Source organism: Scomber scombrus, chromosome 22 (assembly GCF_963691925.1).
Source record: "Scomber scombrus chromosome 22, fScoSco1.1, whole genome shotgun sequence".
In the NCBI taxonomy this organism is placed as follows: Eukaryota; Metazoa; Chordata; class Actinopteri; order Scombriformes; family Scombridae; genus Scomber; species Scomber scombrus.
Window position 1 is genome coordinate 10,978,201 of NC_084991.1, and position 18,320 is coordinate 10,996,520.

Genomic DNA, 18,320 nt, shown 5'->3' on the forward strand with positions numbered 1-18,320 from the left:
GTAATTTTTAGGGCGCAGAGTTAAATATTCAGGGGCTTTCACCTTTGCTGGCCAGGCTGATGAATCCAACATTTATCAGCAGAACCAACTCAGTTTCAGTGCATTTATATGAAAATATTATATAGATACATATTTATTAATAAGGATTGTTTAGGATTTATGCACACATGCTACATTTTTCTTGATTGAATAGACCAAGCAGTTAGAGAGGTATCTGAAATATAGGGCCGCTCCACACATGGTTGTTCACATCGGGGTTAATCTTTGTCAAGGTGCACTTTGGCTGATAATCAAGGCATCCCTCTAAGCTTGGTTAATATATTTAGCTGGGAGTGACATGAAATATCATGTTTGATATGCTGTGAGAAGGACATAGCCTGATTCATACTCACATACACACACGCACCCTGAGGGAGGTTTATCTTCAGTCCGTTCCTCATGTTCTTTGATTTGGCCTAAAAATAGCAGATTTAGTAATGTCATCTTCTGTCATCACTCATTCCTAGTTTTGATCTTCTTTCAGAGAATCTTGAGTCACACGGTTGCTGGAGGATAAACCAATTACACAGCCGTGAGATGCTTTGTTTGTCTGCTGTGAGACGAGCAGTGGAGTCTTTTTCAGTATAATAAAGCTACAATCTGCCATCACTCTTCATGCTGTGACTTTGTTAAACCATTAAGAAAAAGGGGAAAAAAAGCAATATCCCATTTACAGTAATCTCGCTTGGTTACAGCTGCACTGCCAGACAGAATGTAGTAAGTGTAATATCAGCACTTCACTGTCATAGTAAGCCGTTGTGAATGTACAGCCTTTGTGTTTGCCTGTCACCTCCTCCTCACAGCTTTAAGCATGAGAACAAGGTTTTTTGAGGAGTCCTAAATGAATGAGATCACACAGAGAAATCCCTCTCCACTGCTGTTACTAATATTACGAGGCCTCAATCCTCTTCTTCTGTGTTAGGCTGAAGATATGCAGTCAATATTAGGTGTCTCCAAGGCATCCTATAGGTCTATACCCTCCACTGTTTGCTCACTCTTGTCAACGGCCCTTTGTCTACTTCCCTCTCACTTCCACATTTCCATTTCTCTTTGCCCTCTTCTCATTTGCACTCTCATTGGTTTCTCTCCATCTTTGTCTTTCCCTTGCCTCCCTTTTTGTGTTGTTCCCTCAGATAAGATGGTCTCTAGGGTGCGGGATGACATTTTTCCCGCGTGTCTCTGACATGTCATGTCACCGATGGCCAAGTTCTGCCTGGTTAAGCGCTCCAGGCATTATCATGCTTCTGACTCTCTCCATAGTGAAGAGTGTTACAGCCTCTCAGACTTTGATTGATTTTTAGCAATGTTGGCCACCTCAGGTCTACATACTTTAAAAAGAATATAGAACTAGAACCAAATATTAAGTACAATGTCCACTCAGAGGTTGGTTTCCAACGACATCAAAATGTTTTAAGCATGTTAGTATTAACAGGCCTGTTTTTTTTTTTTTATAAAGAATTGTTCAGCATCATTATTACGCATGAAAGCTTCCTCTATTTACTACATGTTGCACAATACGCCAGAGGCCAGATGCTGGGTTTCATTATGTTGGCTAAACCAGCATTAAGTTCATATGAATCTTTTGAACCCCAGGCAGGTTTTACTTGCTTTTTACTCTGGTTATTTATAGACTCATGCTATAGTCACAACCACTCTTAGCTAGGCATGCTTTTGAAATATTTGTTTCTGGATAAGAAATAATGATTTCCATAGTAGGTTCTGGTACAACAGTTGGGCACTGTTAAGCTTCATACTCTTCTGTGATTGAGACAATCCTTCATGATTAAAAGGGTCACCAAAAGGTTGCATGGGTATTTCTGCTCTTTCTAAGAAAACACCTAATATGTAGAAAATCTTTCTCTGGAGATGTTTGATTTTACTTGACAGAAGGATCTGCCCAAATCAGTATCAGATGTATTGTTTATGTAAAACACTGGCGAGGGTGTATCATCGTCCTTAAGGCGGAGATGACATAATCTAAAATCTACATCACGATATATACAGGCTTTTTTCACAGCAGACACTCGTCATAGTAGGAAAAGCACAGGTGTTACTACTAACATCAAGGATGGCTCAGTTCTATGCAAGTGTGACAGTGAGTACATACACACAATACTAGGACACTGACACTATAGCAGTTAAATACAACTCAACCTTCATTATTTTGATATTTACACCTCTTATTGTCAGATTTATCTGGTTAAAAAATAAGTATCACATAAAGCATTTATTATATTCCTGTTTCATGTCGGTTGACTGTAATCCATTCAAACTTAACCAAAAATATGATCATCAGATAAGGATTCTGCACCTCTGGACCTCTCTTTGGTCCTATTGGTCGATTGGAGGTTTGGTTAGAGGTCATAGGTTGTGGTATCCATTCACAGTTTGTTTGAAAGCAAGATTCAGGTTGTTTATTTATTGAAAATTGTGCAATCCATTTGGTTTACAATACATCCTTATATGTATATATAAATATCTTAAATCCACAACCTTTTTCAACATGACATTTGTATTTAAATAGCATGCAAGATTAGCCACAGCAGATCTTATCTCTTGCAGAGCGCTTAAGTAAATTTAAACACCGCTGCATAGCATGGGGCTGTGTTCTGTAAAGTTGAACAGGTCTTTGTTATATGTCTGTGTGTAGGAGTGCATGTTTGTGTTAAATGAGGTTTTCAAGTTCCCCCAGTATAGCCTTGGGTGGCGTCCCCCTGCACAGGCTGCAGAAATCCTGCATTAACATAGAAATCAAACTCAATTGCAGGCTTCTCTCTCACTATGACTGATTGAATGGAGCCAGGCGTCCTAGGAGAAGTATTTCATCTGCGCTGATGCATGCCAAACTGCCCGTATTTTTTAGCCATCTCACAAATCATCTCCCTTTCTGCAGTCTGTTTCTTCCTCTGTAGCTCCGGACCTCCTACTCCTCTGCTGGTCCCTGTCATCTTCATGTTTCTCCTGCCTCTCAGCCTCACTCTCGCTTTCATACACTCCCTCCTTTTGGGCCTGCAAAATGAGTCTGATGATTGGATCCAGTCCCCAGAGAGCTCTCCTACCTGGACGTTTTTACAATATGCTCCCCTTCAAATTCAGAAAGCTTAGCAGAGGATCAGCAGCAGAGGAATGCTACTTCCTACTGTTTCTTAATCTTGATTTATCTTTCTTTCTCTTACCATCTCCGTGTGCATGTGTGACATTCTTGATGACTCCATTGTGCTCATTGTGTGGTGTCGAGTGGGAACAGCGGGGATGGGAGAATTGTCCCTTTAACCTCTCGAGGGAAGGAAAAAACCTAACTTTCTAGAGGCAGTAAATCTCTCTGATTAAACTCAGCTCTCTTTGGCTGCCCTTTTTGTGTGGACTAAACGGTGTGTGTGTGTGTGTGTGTGTGTGTGTGTGTGTGTGTGTTCGCTCTGTCATCTGAAGGATGTTCACAGACTGTTCAAATTTAAAAAAAAACATTCATGTAGCCATGGTAACGAACCTTCCTTCTTCGTCTCTGTCTCTACACACACACACACACACACACACACACACACACACACACACACTGACACAGATATACAAACACTACAAGGGAATGTCTGGGTTTGAACTGTTCAAGAGAGACTTCAAAAGCAGCTGGAAGATAAAAATCGATTAAAATCACACTATTTTTGCTACTTTGACATTTTATAGTCAGTGTCCAAATAAAACCATGTTCCAATTGAAATTTAGTGGCTTTTGATGATTTTTCAGATAAACTGAATTGTTCCTTTATATGTTAGGAAAATTCATTTCTTTTGCTACATTTGATTGTCTGAAAAATGCATTGACACAAACATAGAGAAAAGAAAAATAACAAGGCTATTCTTTTGTTGAAGCTGAAGCTCTGGAGATACAGAAAAAGTTGAAATCTGTTTTCACAGTTTAACATTCAAGTGTGAAAACTACTAGATTTAACAGTGTAGAAGCACAGTAATAGACCATCTATCTCCAATTTTAATTCCTCACAGCTTTAGTGTCCAGAAACAGAACAGAAGAAAAGCTTCAAAACAGCAACAATGTGATTTAAAGAACGGCAGCATAATGACACCTTGTAGTTGTCACATTGCAAAAACAATTTTCATGTGGTTGCTTTTTAATGTCTTGTAGTGCTGTTTGGTTAACTCACAGATGCGGTGAAAATGCAAAAACAAATGTTAATTTCTGTGTACCAAGGGATTTGTATCTATAGGACAGAATGACACGGTGCACTAAACCCAACCTGGCAACCATCTTAATGAGGTCATTTGTCATTATCCGTGACTATAGGAACATGTAGACAGATGTACGCAGACATAGAACACACACACTGTGTAATAAATAACCCCTGGGCCTACCAAAATATCCTAACACACACAGATGTCTGATACTTGATGAACAAACAACCTTCAGGCTCCTGCAGACAAGCAGTCATCACCGTGCAGGTGCTACTGCTATCAGTGCTTTTTTTTCTTCTTTTTTTTTTTCTTCATAGTTGAGTCATTCTGGGCACACTTCTTACTGTCAGAGCGTGGGGCAATTTGACACTGCACAACTATGTGCCTTTAAATATGCAATATAGTATTCTCAACTTCAAATTAAAAGGCAACGTAAACACCCTCAACTTCCTCTATTTGTTGATGTGGCTGTTGTTCTTGTTGGGGGTTTTCTGCAGTTTACAGTGACCAGCTGGAGAGCATCTGCTTGCTGGAAAACAAATGTGTCAAAAACATACTCATTCATACATAGACATTCATTTATGGTGGTTTAGACATTTTCTTATTTCCTTCAGCACTGTCAGTGAGAGAGAATAGGCAGAGAAATGAGGGCAAAGACATTTGGATGGAAGCTTACTCCTGCTTTTTCTATGCAGAGTTATTATGCTCCAGTTGCGCTGTTAACAGCTGGAAAACATCATAATTTAAAAGCAATTTTGAGTTGACACTAGTTTTGGCCATAGTACCTTCACAAGCTGGTTCACTATATAAACACACATAGTGTAGTCTGGTTCCATAACTGTATCTTGTACTCATTTACAAAATTGAGTATGTACTCATTCACATTAAAATGCCCTGTAGACAGTAAAAATTGCAGCACTGCTACAAGCCTCCTCCACCTTCAGTAGCTAATGTTCTTTAGGGGATGAGAATCATTAAGAAGATGGTGGCGAGAGAAAACTGCAGAGAAAACTGCAGAGAAAACCACGGTTTTCTCTGAAGGTTACTCGCCACCATCCTGGAGAACATCTTTCCTTAAGCTGCTGGAAGCTGCTTTCTTTGCAAGTCCAGCAGAGAACTCTTTGATATGAGCCTGCACAGACTGCACAATGACTTTGTCCATGACAGGAACCTGCAGTAATATCACAGACTAAAGCAGGCGCCTTCTACAAAACTTCTTTGCCAGGTCTTTAAGCAGGGCTTTGCAGACTTTCTTCATGCTCTTCATGTCTGGGCAGAAGCCCTCAGCTATAGCAAGTCCTTCCAAAGTCTGGTTCACCAGTTTCTTTGTGTGGGTGACCCACTCCTCCTGGCTCTGGTTTTGGAGAGTGTGACACTTAGACAACACTCTGACTGTGAGCAGGGTAACAAACAACCGGAGCTGGTTCCCACTTTCTGCCTCGGCTGAGGACTCACAACCTGAAGAGGCAGATGGATCAGCAGACTGTAGTTGGTCATTAATGGTCCAATGTGACATCGGAGGATTTCCTCTTGTATATCTTAATATACAGCATTTCTTTGTGGCTCTTAGCCCAGTACATTTATCTTCAGGTATTTATCTCTGAATCGGAATCTGAATCTGAATACCTACAGCGGTTATATTCTTATCGGGTGAGAAATGTAACACAGTAATATAAAATATAAAATGGAACATAAGTACATTATGGACTAAAAAAAGTGAAATATAAATGCTAAATAGACACACGGGGAAATAAATTGTCATATGAATAAATTAGGGGTCTGAGTCACATAACCTTGCTGTATTGGTATTTTTACTTGGGTGACAGATATGATGCTTCAACCGAAAAAAGAAAAATACTGTTTATGAGGAGGTTATGTGGGTGAGGATAGTGGTGCCATGTTTGAAGATAATTTGTGTATGTGTCCACATATGTCTTAATATTGTCTAAGAATTAGGAAGGTAGAAGTGGATGAAGGCAGTCAGGGTGTGTGCTAAGTGTGTGTTTTTTTCTGGCAGCTGCTACTGTCGCTGATTGCTGAAGCCCCTCAGCCAATGGGATTACAACAGGCACACACACACACACACACACACACACACATTTCTATTCATGCCTGGGGTCAGTTATTTTATCAGTCTGCAAAATACCCCCGCCCCCTCCATCCCATAACACACACACACACACACACACACACACACACACACACACACACACACACACACACACACACACACACACACACACACACACACACACACACACACTCAGGTGCAGTATGTTGGTTCCTAGTGAATCTATTAACTCAGGCAGCTAATTGAAACAGAGATAGATAGTAAATTAAAGTGACATTGCGCTGGGCTTTGGTCCACACAGCTTTAGTACTCAGACCTACAGTACAGTTGAGATGGTACTCTAGTTGGTATGAAGATATTTAGAGGAACACTGGTCTTTATCGCCAGGGAATGTATAGATATTCAGAGTTTATGTCACACATTCACATTGTTGTTATGCAGATATTTAGCAACCTTAGGATTTAAAAGAATTACAAATATATAAATTTCTGTTTCACTGTTTATATCTTCATATTGTCCAACCCTGCTATTATGTGTAATGGTCTTGATGCTCTTGGCTCAGCATGGTTTTCATACTATTAAGTAAGTAAGTATCATTTTGGTGGCACCATTTAGTTAAATATGCAATAGAACATTTTAAATTAAAAATTTCATTTTTGTTTTCATATCCGTGGTCTCTCTTTTCCTGTCTCCATGGTAATGTGCTGGAGTTTGGGGTCAGGTCTAGCTTTTCTCTCTTTCTCTCTCTCTCTCTTTCTGCTGTGTCTCTGTCTCTCTGCTACGTCTCCTCTACCCCCCACCCCTTTCGCTCTGATGATAAAGCGCTTTTAAATTTGCCCGTTAATAATGCATGTTTCTGATTCCCACTCGCCCTTTCACTTTTCATGTCTTTTTTTCTCTCTCTCTCTCTCTCTCTCACACACACACACACTCTCTCACTTTTTCTCCCATCATCCTCACTCTGCGTCTCCTGCCGGGGTTTTCTGATGTCGTGGTGCGTTCCTGTCTCTGTTCGTTAACGTCTCCCTCTCTTTTTCCCCTCTCTTACACTCATCTGTGTCTGCCCTCTCTGGTCTCAGTTTGGCTCGGTTCAATTTGCTTCAGTTCGGCAGAGATCAGATCAGTGCTGCTCAATTCAGATCGGTCCAGTCCAGGTTATTCAATTCTATTTAATTCAGCTTGATGTGTTTCAGTTGAGATCACATCAATTACCCTTTCAATCCTCCTCTTCATTTCATGAGACTGATTAGATTCAGATCTGGATACATTTCAATGTGCTGATTTTATACACTGACAAATGTCAAATAGCTGCCTTCTTTCCTCCGTTTTGGCTCCCTAACTCTTCATCGCTCTGTTTCCATGGTAACGCGTCACGGCTTGGGGTTGGGTTCGGTCGCTGGCGTTCCTCCAATCTCTACCTCTCTCTCTGTGCCAGCAGCTACTCACCCATGTCATCGCAGGAAGTTCGACAAAAAGACCCCTCACTCATCTTTTTACATTATCCGACGAGGTCAAACAGTTCGACCTCGGCTTATTAATGGCTACTCGCATCTCTCACTATACTCTCTATCTCATCTGAGCTAACTACAGTTTTAATGGCTTCATGTCTAAATGGGCTGGCGTTCTTTGTCTGTCACATTTGTTTTGCTAATGTGAGATGAATGGAGAGGCTCTCGGGAGATTATGATAATGCATTCGCGGTCACGGAGGGAAGCCTGTTTGTAGGAGGTGGGGGGCACTGTGTGTGTGTGTGTGTGTATTGATGTATACCCATTCATTTGTGCATGTCCCCTGCTGGAGGTAAAAGTAATAAAAATCACCGGAGACATTTTGATTATTGATGGAAAGGCTTGTGTTCAGCAAGACACACTCATTTACTGGGTATTCCCTGGAGAGCTGGAAGGATGTGCCCCTGTATTCATGTAATGCCTCTGTGTGACACCGGCCAGATCTGATGAATGAATTGAAGTCTGTTAGCTTTGAGGGCCAAATTTATACCCTTTGCCTATTTTGTTACCTGATTTCATTAAGAGTCAATTTCTAAAATAATGAATACATGTTTTGGAAAATGTTATTATTGTTGTCAACCAGGGAGATTTTTTGTGCGGAACTTTAAGTATTTCTTTGCCAGATAAGTTGTATTAAGAACCATAGAATTGCATAATATCACAGCAATGATAGTAGTTGTAGCACAACTGTTTGGGATACATCAAATTAGATTTAAGATTAAGATTGAAATAAGATTAGGCGATTTGATGGACTATGCATCAGTTTAGTATCATAATTACATAGTGTTTTAGTCTCATTCATAAACATGTGTGGTGATGCATGATATCCTTCACTCTGTTGCAGGTTTGAACCATCTTCTGGAGAGACAGACTGTACGGTAGCAGGACAAAGCTGAGATTTAATTCTCACAGGTAGGTAAAAATTGCTCATGTTAGTCCACTTTGTCTTCATGGTGGTAGCCCCTTAGCTAATTGTAATTGGCTCTGGGTATGGCCATTGCTCTAATGCTGTACCAGTGAATAAGTTGGCCTATTTATCTGTCAGGCTCTTAATCACTCATAATACCACTGCAGCTGGTTTTGCTTTTCATAAATTGCTATTAATGGATGTGTTGATCTGTCTCTCCCTCTATCACCCCAACCTCCTGCTGTAGGTTTTGGTCACATAGCATGTCTGGCTGTGTGGTCTTTTGTATACAGGTATTCAGTGTCATCCTGAGGGGATTCAATGGATCTCTCTGTCCAAAAGAAAATTATTTTAATAGATAAAAAGGTCTACATTTGGCTGCTAGAACCTTTGCTAATGCTGAGCAGTGTGCAGAAATGATCTCCACGTTTGTACACCTGTCCTTGGTAATATAAACACACAGGCCACCGCCTCAGGTCTCACCAGACAATGAGGCAATCCTGTCCGACAGGAGAGTGGGCAGCCCAGCCAGCTGGATAGCAGAATCCGAGATACTCTTGTCTCGGCGAAGATGAGGGCAAAGCAGTTTGTCATTTCTCTCCAGGAGGTCAGAAGCAGTTGCAGGTAGTTTACTTCATTGTTGATGCAGCGGATGTTGGGGAGGAACATTGATAGGGGAGCTGGTCTACTGGGGTTCGCCTTTAGCTTAGCTTGGATGCTGGCTTGTTTTCCACACTTCAGCTTCCTCAGGCACTGCTTTTGGCGTCCCCCTGCACAGTTGTTCCTGTGGCACAATGCTGAGGTCTGCCTGGAGCAAGCCAAAGCAATGCCAATGTCTCTCCAATGTTTCTCCAGTGTTTCTCAAACATATATCAATCTGGTTGCTTTTGGCATTAAAAAAAAAGTGAATGCTGTGGTTATTATCACAGCCCTACTGTATATATCTGTGTCAATTGTCAGACAGGACTTGTGTTTGGAAAGGCATTTGATCAGTTTTTCAAACACCATGGCTGTAAATAAGAAGGTCAGTTAACATGGATGAAAAGTGCTGAGTATTGAGGCATTCCTTACAGCTAGCAGTGACTGATGTATAACCTGCAGTCTTGACTGTGCCCACTTGATATTTGCAGCTCGCATGCTCACCAGGTAGTAAATCAACAAACCAAGGTCAGTAACTCAGTGCTTGTAGCAGGTGCCTATTAAGATCGGTTTGTTTTGTGGTTTGCTGTGTGGATGATAAAATAAGTACAATTCCCTGAAGCAGAAAATGAATGATGCATATTAGTGAGTAGATGTGAAGACATTTAGATGCTGGAAAATGGGACATGTCATAAGTTGACAGGTCAGGCTTGTGGTTTGAAAGACTAATCCAATGTGCTGCTAAAATGTCCTGCTAAAAGCCATTTGTGAAACACAATGAAATATATAGACAAAACCCCTTAAGCCTACATAAAAAACACTGACAGTAACAATATACCCACACAGAAATATGAGAGCACAATATGATTTCCTAGGTTGTGTTTGTACAGAGGAGTTTGTTTGAATATGATTGGGGATATGAGAGCTACATGTACTGGCATCACCTGCTGCTGATGTGAACACACACCACAAGAAAGTGCTCCGATACCATCTTATACACCTAGGTGAACAATGCAGTGCAGCTTTTTTTCAAATGTAATGGGCATTTATAGAAAAAATATGAGTTTAGAGGTAGAGAATGACAAAAAAAAAGATTATATATGTATATACATATATATATATAAAAAATATATATTTTGGGATACAAATAATAAAATACACAGGGAGCTTCCCCGTTGCTGTAAATGATACAGCTTTAGATTTGGTACAACTTTAGTACAGCAGCAGCACACACAGCTTGTGTCAATGAACACAGATAAAAGGAGTAGTATACAGCATGGTGCATTTGGCTTGTGGAAAGCCCATAAAACATATTTGTCAGTAGGGAGCTATGGTAAGTAGAGCAAGTGAGAAGGGTGCTGCAGCACAGTGTTACATAACACACCACTACAATGTTTCCTCTTCCCATTACTATCATTGTTACCTGAATAGTCCCATGAGAGTACTCCACAGTATTGCACTGATACATAATTTTAACAGTGAATCATTATTACAGCAGTTTTCTTTACTTAAAAGATATGATGGAAAAGTTTTTATTTTTAATTTTTAATGCGGTTAGTGTTAGTGTTTGGTTGTGATGATGGATCTCCTCTCCTGTCCTCTCTGCCCTCCTACAGTTTCTCCATCCCTCTCTGTGAGTAATCATGATGAACAGATGGATGGAGGATGGAAAAATAGGGGGGGCATGCCAGCTTGGTGCACCATTATAACACCGTCCACCTCACCTCCTGCCCCTTTCTCTCCTGTCAACATTATTATGTCCCCATATCTGCTCCACTAGCTCTTATGGTGTTATCGGTCAGTCCATCCATCGGTTTGGCCATGTCTGATCATCCATTTCTATCAACAACTAGTGGCCAGTTTGCTCTTAAATTTACTGTGCATGTACTGTATATTCTCCCTAGACAACCACTTACGACTCTTAGTGAGCTTTCATCTACTAAAGGCTCAGGATACTGTAAATTCTGTACACTACGTTCTATTTTGAGGCCAGTAATGAGGTTTGAGTTTTGTTATAGAAGCACTGATTTGCAGTCCTATATATCATGTGTCCGACTAGTAGTTGTTAATGAGAGAGGAAAAGATAATGGAAGTGTTAATGACTTTGTTTATGTGTGTTTGCGTGCCTGGTAAATTGGTAAAGACATATATGGCTATCAGCTATGAAAAGGTATAGCAATCTTTCCCTGAAGGACACAAAAACACACTCATGCACATATACTCACACAGTCAGTCAAGTCATAATTAAACCCAGAGTCACGTACCAAGGCCACGTGCATGTATCTGCTCATCAATACCCGTTACCTAGCAATAGCTCCCAGGAATACCAATGAGACTTGGCCAGTTTACAAGTCCAGTTGGATTTATGTGGCCATGCAATGTCACTTTGTCACACTGTATTACAATGTGACTGACTATTGATTTTAGCTGCTTTTTATTCAACATGAATGCTCGTTGCATGGCTCTTTTCAAGCACACTTTTTCACACTCAGGTAAGCAGCTGGTTTCTGATCAGAAATGCAGTCGATACTCACTGTAATCGACCCAGTTGCTTGTTCTAATGTTTAGCCCAGGCTGCTGAACATTATGCAATGCTATTTTTTACATAGCAAAATTCCTGCAACATTTTCTTTTTAAAACAATGCATGTGGGAATTTTTTGCCTTTATTGGATAGTGATGACAGGAAATGAGGGGAGAAGGAGAAGGACAATGACGCAAGCATATTTAAAGAGAGAAATACACACACACACGCACGCACGCACGCACGCACACACACTAACACACACACACTTCCTTATGGATTGAGCCACGTGGCCTTCTGCTCCGGCTGAGCCCACAGCATTTGATGAGATGACCTTTGACAGGCGAGACACGCACTCACAAACACTCACGCTTACACACATACGCACTTATGTGCACATGGGCACACACCCAACAACCAACCAAGCCGCTGGCAGCCAACAGACTGGTCCATAAGCCTGGCAAAATGTGTGCAATTGTCCAAATATCAAAGCACTATAATTGGATGTCAGATGAAACGAATTGTAATGGCAGCTATCAGAAATGTTTTTTAATGAGTTACACATGGATGAGCTTTGTTTTTAAGTAATTATGTCTTCACAAATATTGCAGTTTAATCAGTACTCTCGGTTCATTAAACGACAATATGCAGTATTTTACGTGGAAAGATCACTTAAAATAATTGGGTGTTCATTACACATATTTCAACATAATCCTTATTTTGCCAAATGCCAATTTTTTTAATATTTATTTTGTATCATTTTGTCAAAATAGGTATTAATTTATATTTTTAAGAAGATGAATACAGAGGTTTGTGTTAACAGACCTTTCAGACCTGTGGGAGTGACTCTGTCTACCCTTCCCATTTTCTCACTTTTTAAGAGAGGATCACTCTAAATGTGCCTAGGGCAAAGCAGTTCATGAAAAGCGAGGACTACTCACATTCCCTTAATAGAAAAAAGGAAACAGGAAATTTCAGTAAGAGACTTTTTTTGGTCAGAGTCAACCTATTCATATCAGGTATTTGAGGGAGCTGTGAGATGCATGGGAATTCATTACAGTGGGGTTAAATTTTGAGGTGGTTGGGTGCCAGCAGAAAACTAGTCTGAATGGAGAATAAGCATTTGTTGTTAAATAAGAATTTTAAATCAACCTCAAGAGACAAAGACATACACATTCTTTTATGGTTTAAGTCTCATTTTTGTGTGACATGTCATGTCATGTGCTGCATAACATAGTCACATAAAAAAGCCGAGTGGAGTAATTGCAAAGACTAATTGATTTATACGATTTATTGACACATGGTGTTAATGGGAGTTCGGACATGTATAATGTAAGTTTTGATTCATAGCTGAGCATTGGATTTCACTCATTAATAGCATTACCACAAATACACAAGTATTGTACATGATCAGGCCGTCTCCTACTTTAAATACTTTCCCACAGTAGCTGTTTACATCCTGTGATACAGAGTGAGTGGAGTGTGGGCTGCATGTAAACCTAGATAAGTGGAGTAGCATCCATTTTTCCATGTTTCATACAGCATGTGTTTACATGTGCTTATCCACCATTACTGCACAGCTCATATTGAGTAAAGATCTACAGAGTGGAATTGTGGCCAAATCCTTTAATGCTGGATGTATAACCTTGGGCCCTAGAACACCCATGCCGTTTCATTGCTACCCCGGTGGTAAACAGCACGGAAGGACAATAGCTCCCATGGGGGTTTGGCGAGGTGCGGAGTGGGTGGAGACATGGCCTGGCGCATGCTGACCATCAGCACTTCACAAAGCCTCAGAGAAAAGCAGGCAGTGGGGGATTCTGTGGATGGTGCTAGAATAACTGACCCCAAAAAAGAAAAGCCCTGAGTGTGTGCACGTGCAAAAGAGGCTGAGATAGTTTGTTTTGATTAGATGGCTGTGTGTAATCTGGTTTGGGGGCTATTGGAGACAAAGAGCCTGCCAGTTCTGTCTTTTCACTGCAAAGAAGTGGTGTTAGTGTAGGGAAATCTTCTCTTACAATCACTTCCAATCTAGCGGACAGCTTCCGATGAAGTCAGCAGTGAAATTGCAAGGCTCTCCAAAATGAAACAGTGGTCATTTGTTCCAATCCTGACAAAGAAAACAGGGCAGGTAAAGTGGGATAGCATACAATATCTTCCTTAGATAGTGGAATCAAATGTACAAACTGATTCATGGAGGATTCTTTGTCAGCATTTTGATTTAGTCTACAACTCACCTCTATGTTTCTTAGTATTTGTTAAACTGAAAATACAGCTTGACCAGTATTACACCATGTAGCTTCACTTTAGCTTGAGAGTGAATGCTTTATTCCTATCCATCATATCTTCCAAGGTAATAAAAGTGCAACATTATCCTACTATTGTCTGGAGCATATGCGCTTTAGTAAATAATACTTAACTGTGTAAAAAGATATGAAAAAAGCATGAATAGTGCCCCATTTCTCAAAACGGATTAGTAAGGCAATGCGACCCCTTGTTTTCCTTTATTATCAAAAAGTGCAGTCAAGGCATTGCCCCAAAGAAGTAGAGCCTTTTTCTCATCTTACAATGGGCTTTGTTCACAACTTGATGGGGTTTGTCAAGAAGGAAAAAAAGAGAGGAAAAAGAGACAGAGCAGCCACGCCAATAAAGTTATCAAATTGACAGAGACAGAGAGCAGGTTGAAGTTTTCTATCAGGAGTAAGCCCTTTATTCAGAGGTTTACACAGAACTGGTATTGTGTCTGATATTCGCTGACAATGGTTTTCATTTTGCGTTTCTTCTCTGCAGACACTATAAGTGGCTTTTTTGTGTTCAGCCCCCAAACCTGGCTCTTAAATGCTGTGTGAAATCTTGTGAAAATGCTAAAGAGCAAGATATTTCCCTTAGAAGTTAATGCACACTAAAAACAAAGCTAAAACGAGAATGAATATTGGATTTATAATCAAATAGCCAGAAACATTTTGCAAAATGAATGTTACTGTTGCTACATATCTGTTAAGTGCATAAATAGTCAACTGTTTGCTAACATTTTTGCCATTACAATCCAAAAGTATGTCAATGTTGTGTTCACAAATTGTTTTTACTGCCCCTGAAAGGCCCAAAAAGTAGTTTACTGAAAATGTTCAGACGAGAAATTAAAGGAAGAAGCAGTTCAGGCCTGGCATAGTTTGGGTCCACTTATCCCCTTAGAGGGAAGGGTCACTGCAAATCAGTACAAAGTTGTTCAGACTGATGACCTTTGTCTTGTGATGAAACATTTCTATCCTAATGGGAGTGGTCTCTTCCAGGATGACAATGCCCCATCCATAGGGAACAAGGGGTCACTGAATGGTTTGATGAGTATATGAAAACAATGTGAGTCATATGCTATGGCCTTCACAGTCACATGATCTCAACCAAAGTGTTCACCTACGGGAGATTTTTGACCACTGTGTTGGACAGCGCTATTCTCCACCATCAAAACACCAAATGAAGGAATATCTTTTGGAAGAATGGTGTTCATCCCTCCAGATGAGTTCAGACACTGTAGAATCAATGCCAAGGCAGTAACAAAGGCTTATGTTAGCTAGGGATATTCCCTTTCATACTTCAACAAGCACCTATTTCTCACACATTATTGCAAGGTTGGTTTTCAGAATACTGTTAGACAACAAGGTTAAGTTCTCTCCTCAGGCATTGGTTGCACAATGGCTCTGTTCAGTGTCATAAGCAAAGGCCTGTGTATGACCTTGTTGATGTAAGATGATGTTTTTGTTTTTTTATAAGAGGATATGTCTGTCCTTTTTCTTTCCCACTGTTGATTCAGAAGCAGGGTTATTGAAGTTTTTGATTTTTCTGCCTAGCTTCAGGTCTGTTTTAGCTTATTCTAGTCACAGTTTTAGTTGTTCAGATAACCCAGTGGAAAAGTCTGTTTTCTCAAATGTCAGCAGTTACAGTGGCTTCACATTTTGACTGCAGTTCCTTTTCCTTACCCGCTTTATTTGTGAGAACTCTCATGGCTCAGAGCCTCTATTCTAGTGACCTGATTACTGGAGACATGCAGATTGTAAGAGGGCCACTGCAGTTCAGTGTCATCTATTCAGTTTGTTGTGACTGTTCAAACAAATGACTATAAATGTAATGTAATAAACACACAAGGCGTCTATGTGTAAATGTTCAGTTACTGCGGGAGACTCAGATTCTATCTGTTTACTTAGAAAACATGCATGCACTGTAATCCAGAAGCTGAAAGCGGTCCAACTCAGTCTATTGTCTCAGAAATATCTCTGTCACTGTGATTTGATGTGACTGCAGATGATGATGTTTTCATCCCACCCTCTAACGCTTGTCCTTCCTCGCTTCACTTCCTGCCTCATCTGTCTAGTCAGGCTGTCATCCCTCAGTGTCTTTCAGTGTGACTGAAGGCTGTGGAGTGACCAACTTAGCAAGTTGCTGCAGGGTTTGCAAACTGAGAGGCGAAAACACTGTTGGGGTTTGTGTCAGCAGCAGGCCTCATGTCATTTTTTGTTGTTGCTGAGAAATGTTAAAGAGAACCCACAAACATGAAAGCAATGATTTTCTGTTTACAAAAGGTATTAAATGAAAAAAGTAAGACATCCTCACCTTTGAGAAGTTGTAACCACTGCTTCATAATTGACTTAAATTAGTTGACTTAATACGAGTAATTTCCAGACTACAACTGAATGAATACATGTTGAATGCTTTAATTCAGGTATGTTTCAGTGAGAATAAAATTCAAAATCTTGTTCAAAGATACTGAACAAAATAACTGAGTGGCATTTGCAGGGATTTAAAATTATGTGACAAACCACCATCCAATAAAAGTTGAGTTGTGTTGCTTTAAAAGAGTGAGTTGTTTAAGGCCATGGTTATAAAGGATGTTTTCTTAATTGCAAATGCAGAGAACAGCTGTGTACATAAAGTTAGAAACCAATAATACAAGTAATAAAATTGATTAAAGTGAGGATGATGAATTTAGCAAATCAAAGACAACCCATAGGAGACAAGTGATTCCTGTGCTAAACTCCATCATACCAGAAAGGTGTAGCAAGCCTCCATCAAATAAGTCTAAATAACTGACAAAAGTAATCCCAACTTGTTTAATAAAGCATCTTTTGTGACCACAGGATCACTTATCATAAATTCAGTTATGTCTCATACATTGTTTGAATTGAAATCCACAGTCATTTAGTTTAATTGGCCCATTATGTTTCAAGTACTCAGTTCAGTCCACTCATACAGCTGATTTATTCAGAAACCTTGCTGTTATCAATTTTAATAGGTGCTTATACACTCACCAGATCTTTATTAGGTACACCTGTGCAATCTACTGCAATCCAACACAACAGCTCTGCCATAAATTCTACATTTACGAAGCTTATACATTTGACTTGTTTTGTGATATTGTCAGAAAGGTGATAATTCTACTTTATGTTTTTTTTTTTTTTTTTTTTTTTTAAATATATTGAGGTTTATTGGTGGTGGACTGGAGTGCATTACATTGAAAGGTGTTCTTAATATTTTTGCCCCCCTTATTTATGTTAATGGGGTGGACAAAACATTAGGAAACTGCTCACCTATATTAGCATGCTCAGTTTGATGTCCGGGCAGCACAGGCCTTGTGTGCTCTGTTCAAGAAGGCACAATGACACATTATGATGAGTGATACAGAGGAAGAGAGGAAATGAAAGAAAGACACAGACAAGGATAGACTGATCAAGACAGAGTTGCAGGGCCCGAGGGTGACTCTTTGACCTCGGGGCACTGACCCCTGAGTCAGAGAGGAGAGGGAAGGAAGAGGATGAGAAATGACCTGCCCACAAACCAAACTCATCCCACTCCTCCTCCTTCTTTTGAGTCCACTTTGTCATCATTATCATCATCCTCTTATGTGGATTTTTGTCTGTGGCCTGTGAGAATATGAGCAACGGGAAGTGATTTTTGCCCTTTAAGCTTTAGGATGAATGTTAGGCTGTGTGTGTATCTGTTTTTCTGTGAGAGCATCTCTTTGGATAATATTGCTGCCAGAGAAATGTCTTCCACCACACTGCACAGTACAGCCTCGCAGCATAGCCTTAAACTAAACTAATTCCCTCAGACTTCAGAAACACAACATATTCAGTATTTGTGCTACAAACAGGTATGAAAGATTGATTTTCCTCTTCATTAAAAAAAAAGTTTAAAAGTTCAGTTAAATGATGCATGATGATCATGCAAACCTGCAATCCAAAGGCAGTGATAATTTCTAACGTGAATGTTTAAGCAATTTATGCCACATAGCGCTCAGTGACATTCTAGTTGCTGAAATATGGAGAGGTTGACATTTTGCACACAGCAGCTAGTTTTATGAATGTGTGTGTCTGTTTTATGTGTGGGACTGTACTTTGGGGAGTCATATGTGTTGTCTACTGATTTAAAAAAAAAAATCCCTTTTCATTTTTAACGCCA

General features: G+C 40.0%; 1 protein-coding gene across 1 annotated transcript in view; it reads left to right on the plus strand.

Moving 5' to 3' along the window:
- Positions 1-18,320, plus strand: part of nrcama (neuronal cell adhesion molecule a) — a 52,588-nt gene that overhangs the window by 14,218 nt on the left and 20,050 nt on the right. Inside the window, exon 2 of the mRNA XM_062444038.1 lies at positions 8,647-8,714. The gene's annotated coding sequence lies outside the window, so the exon portion shown is untranslated. The remainder of the gene's footprint in view (positions 1-8,646; positions 8,715-18,320) is intronic.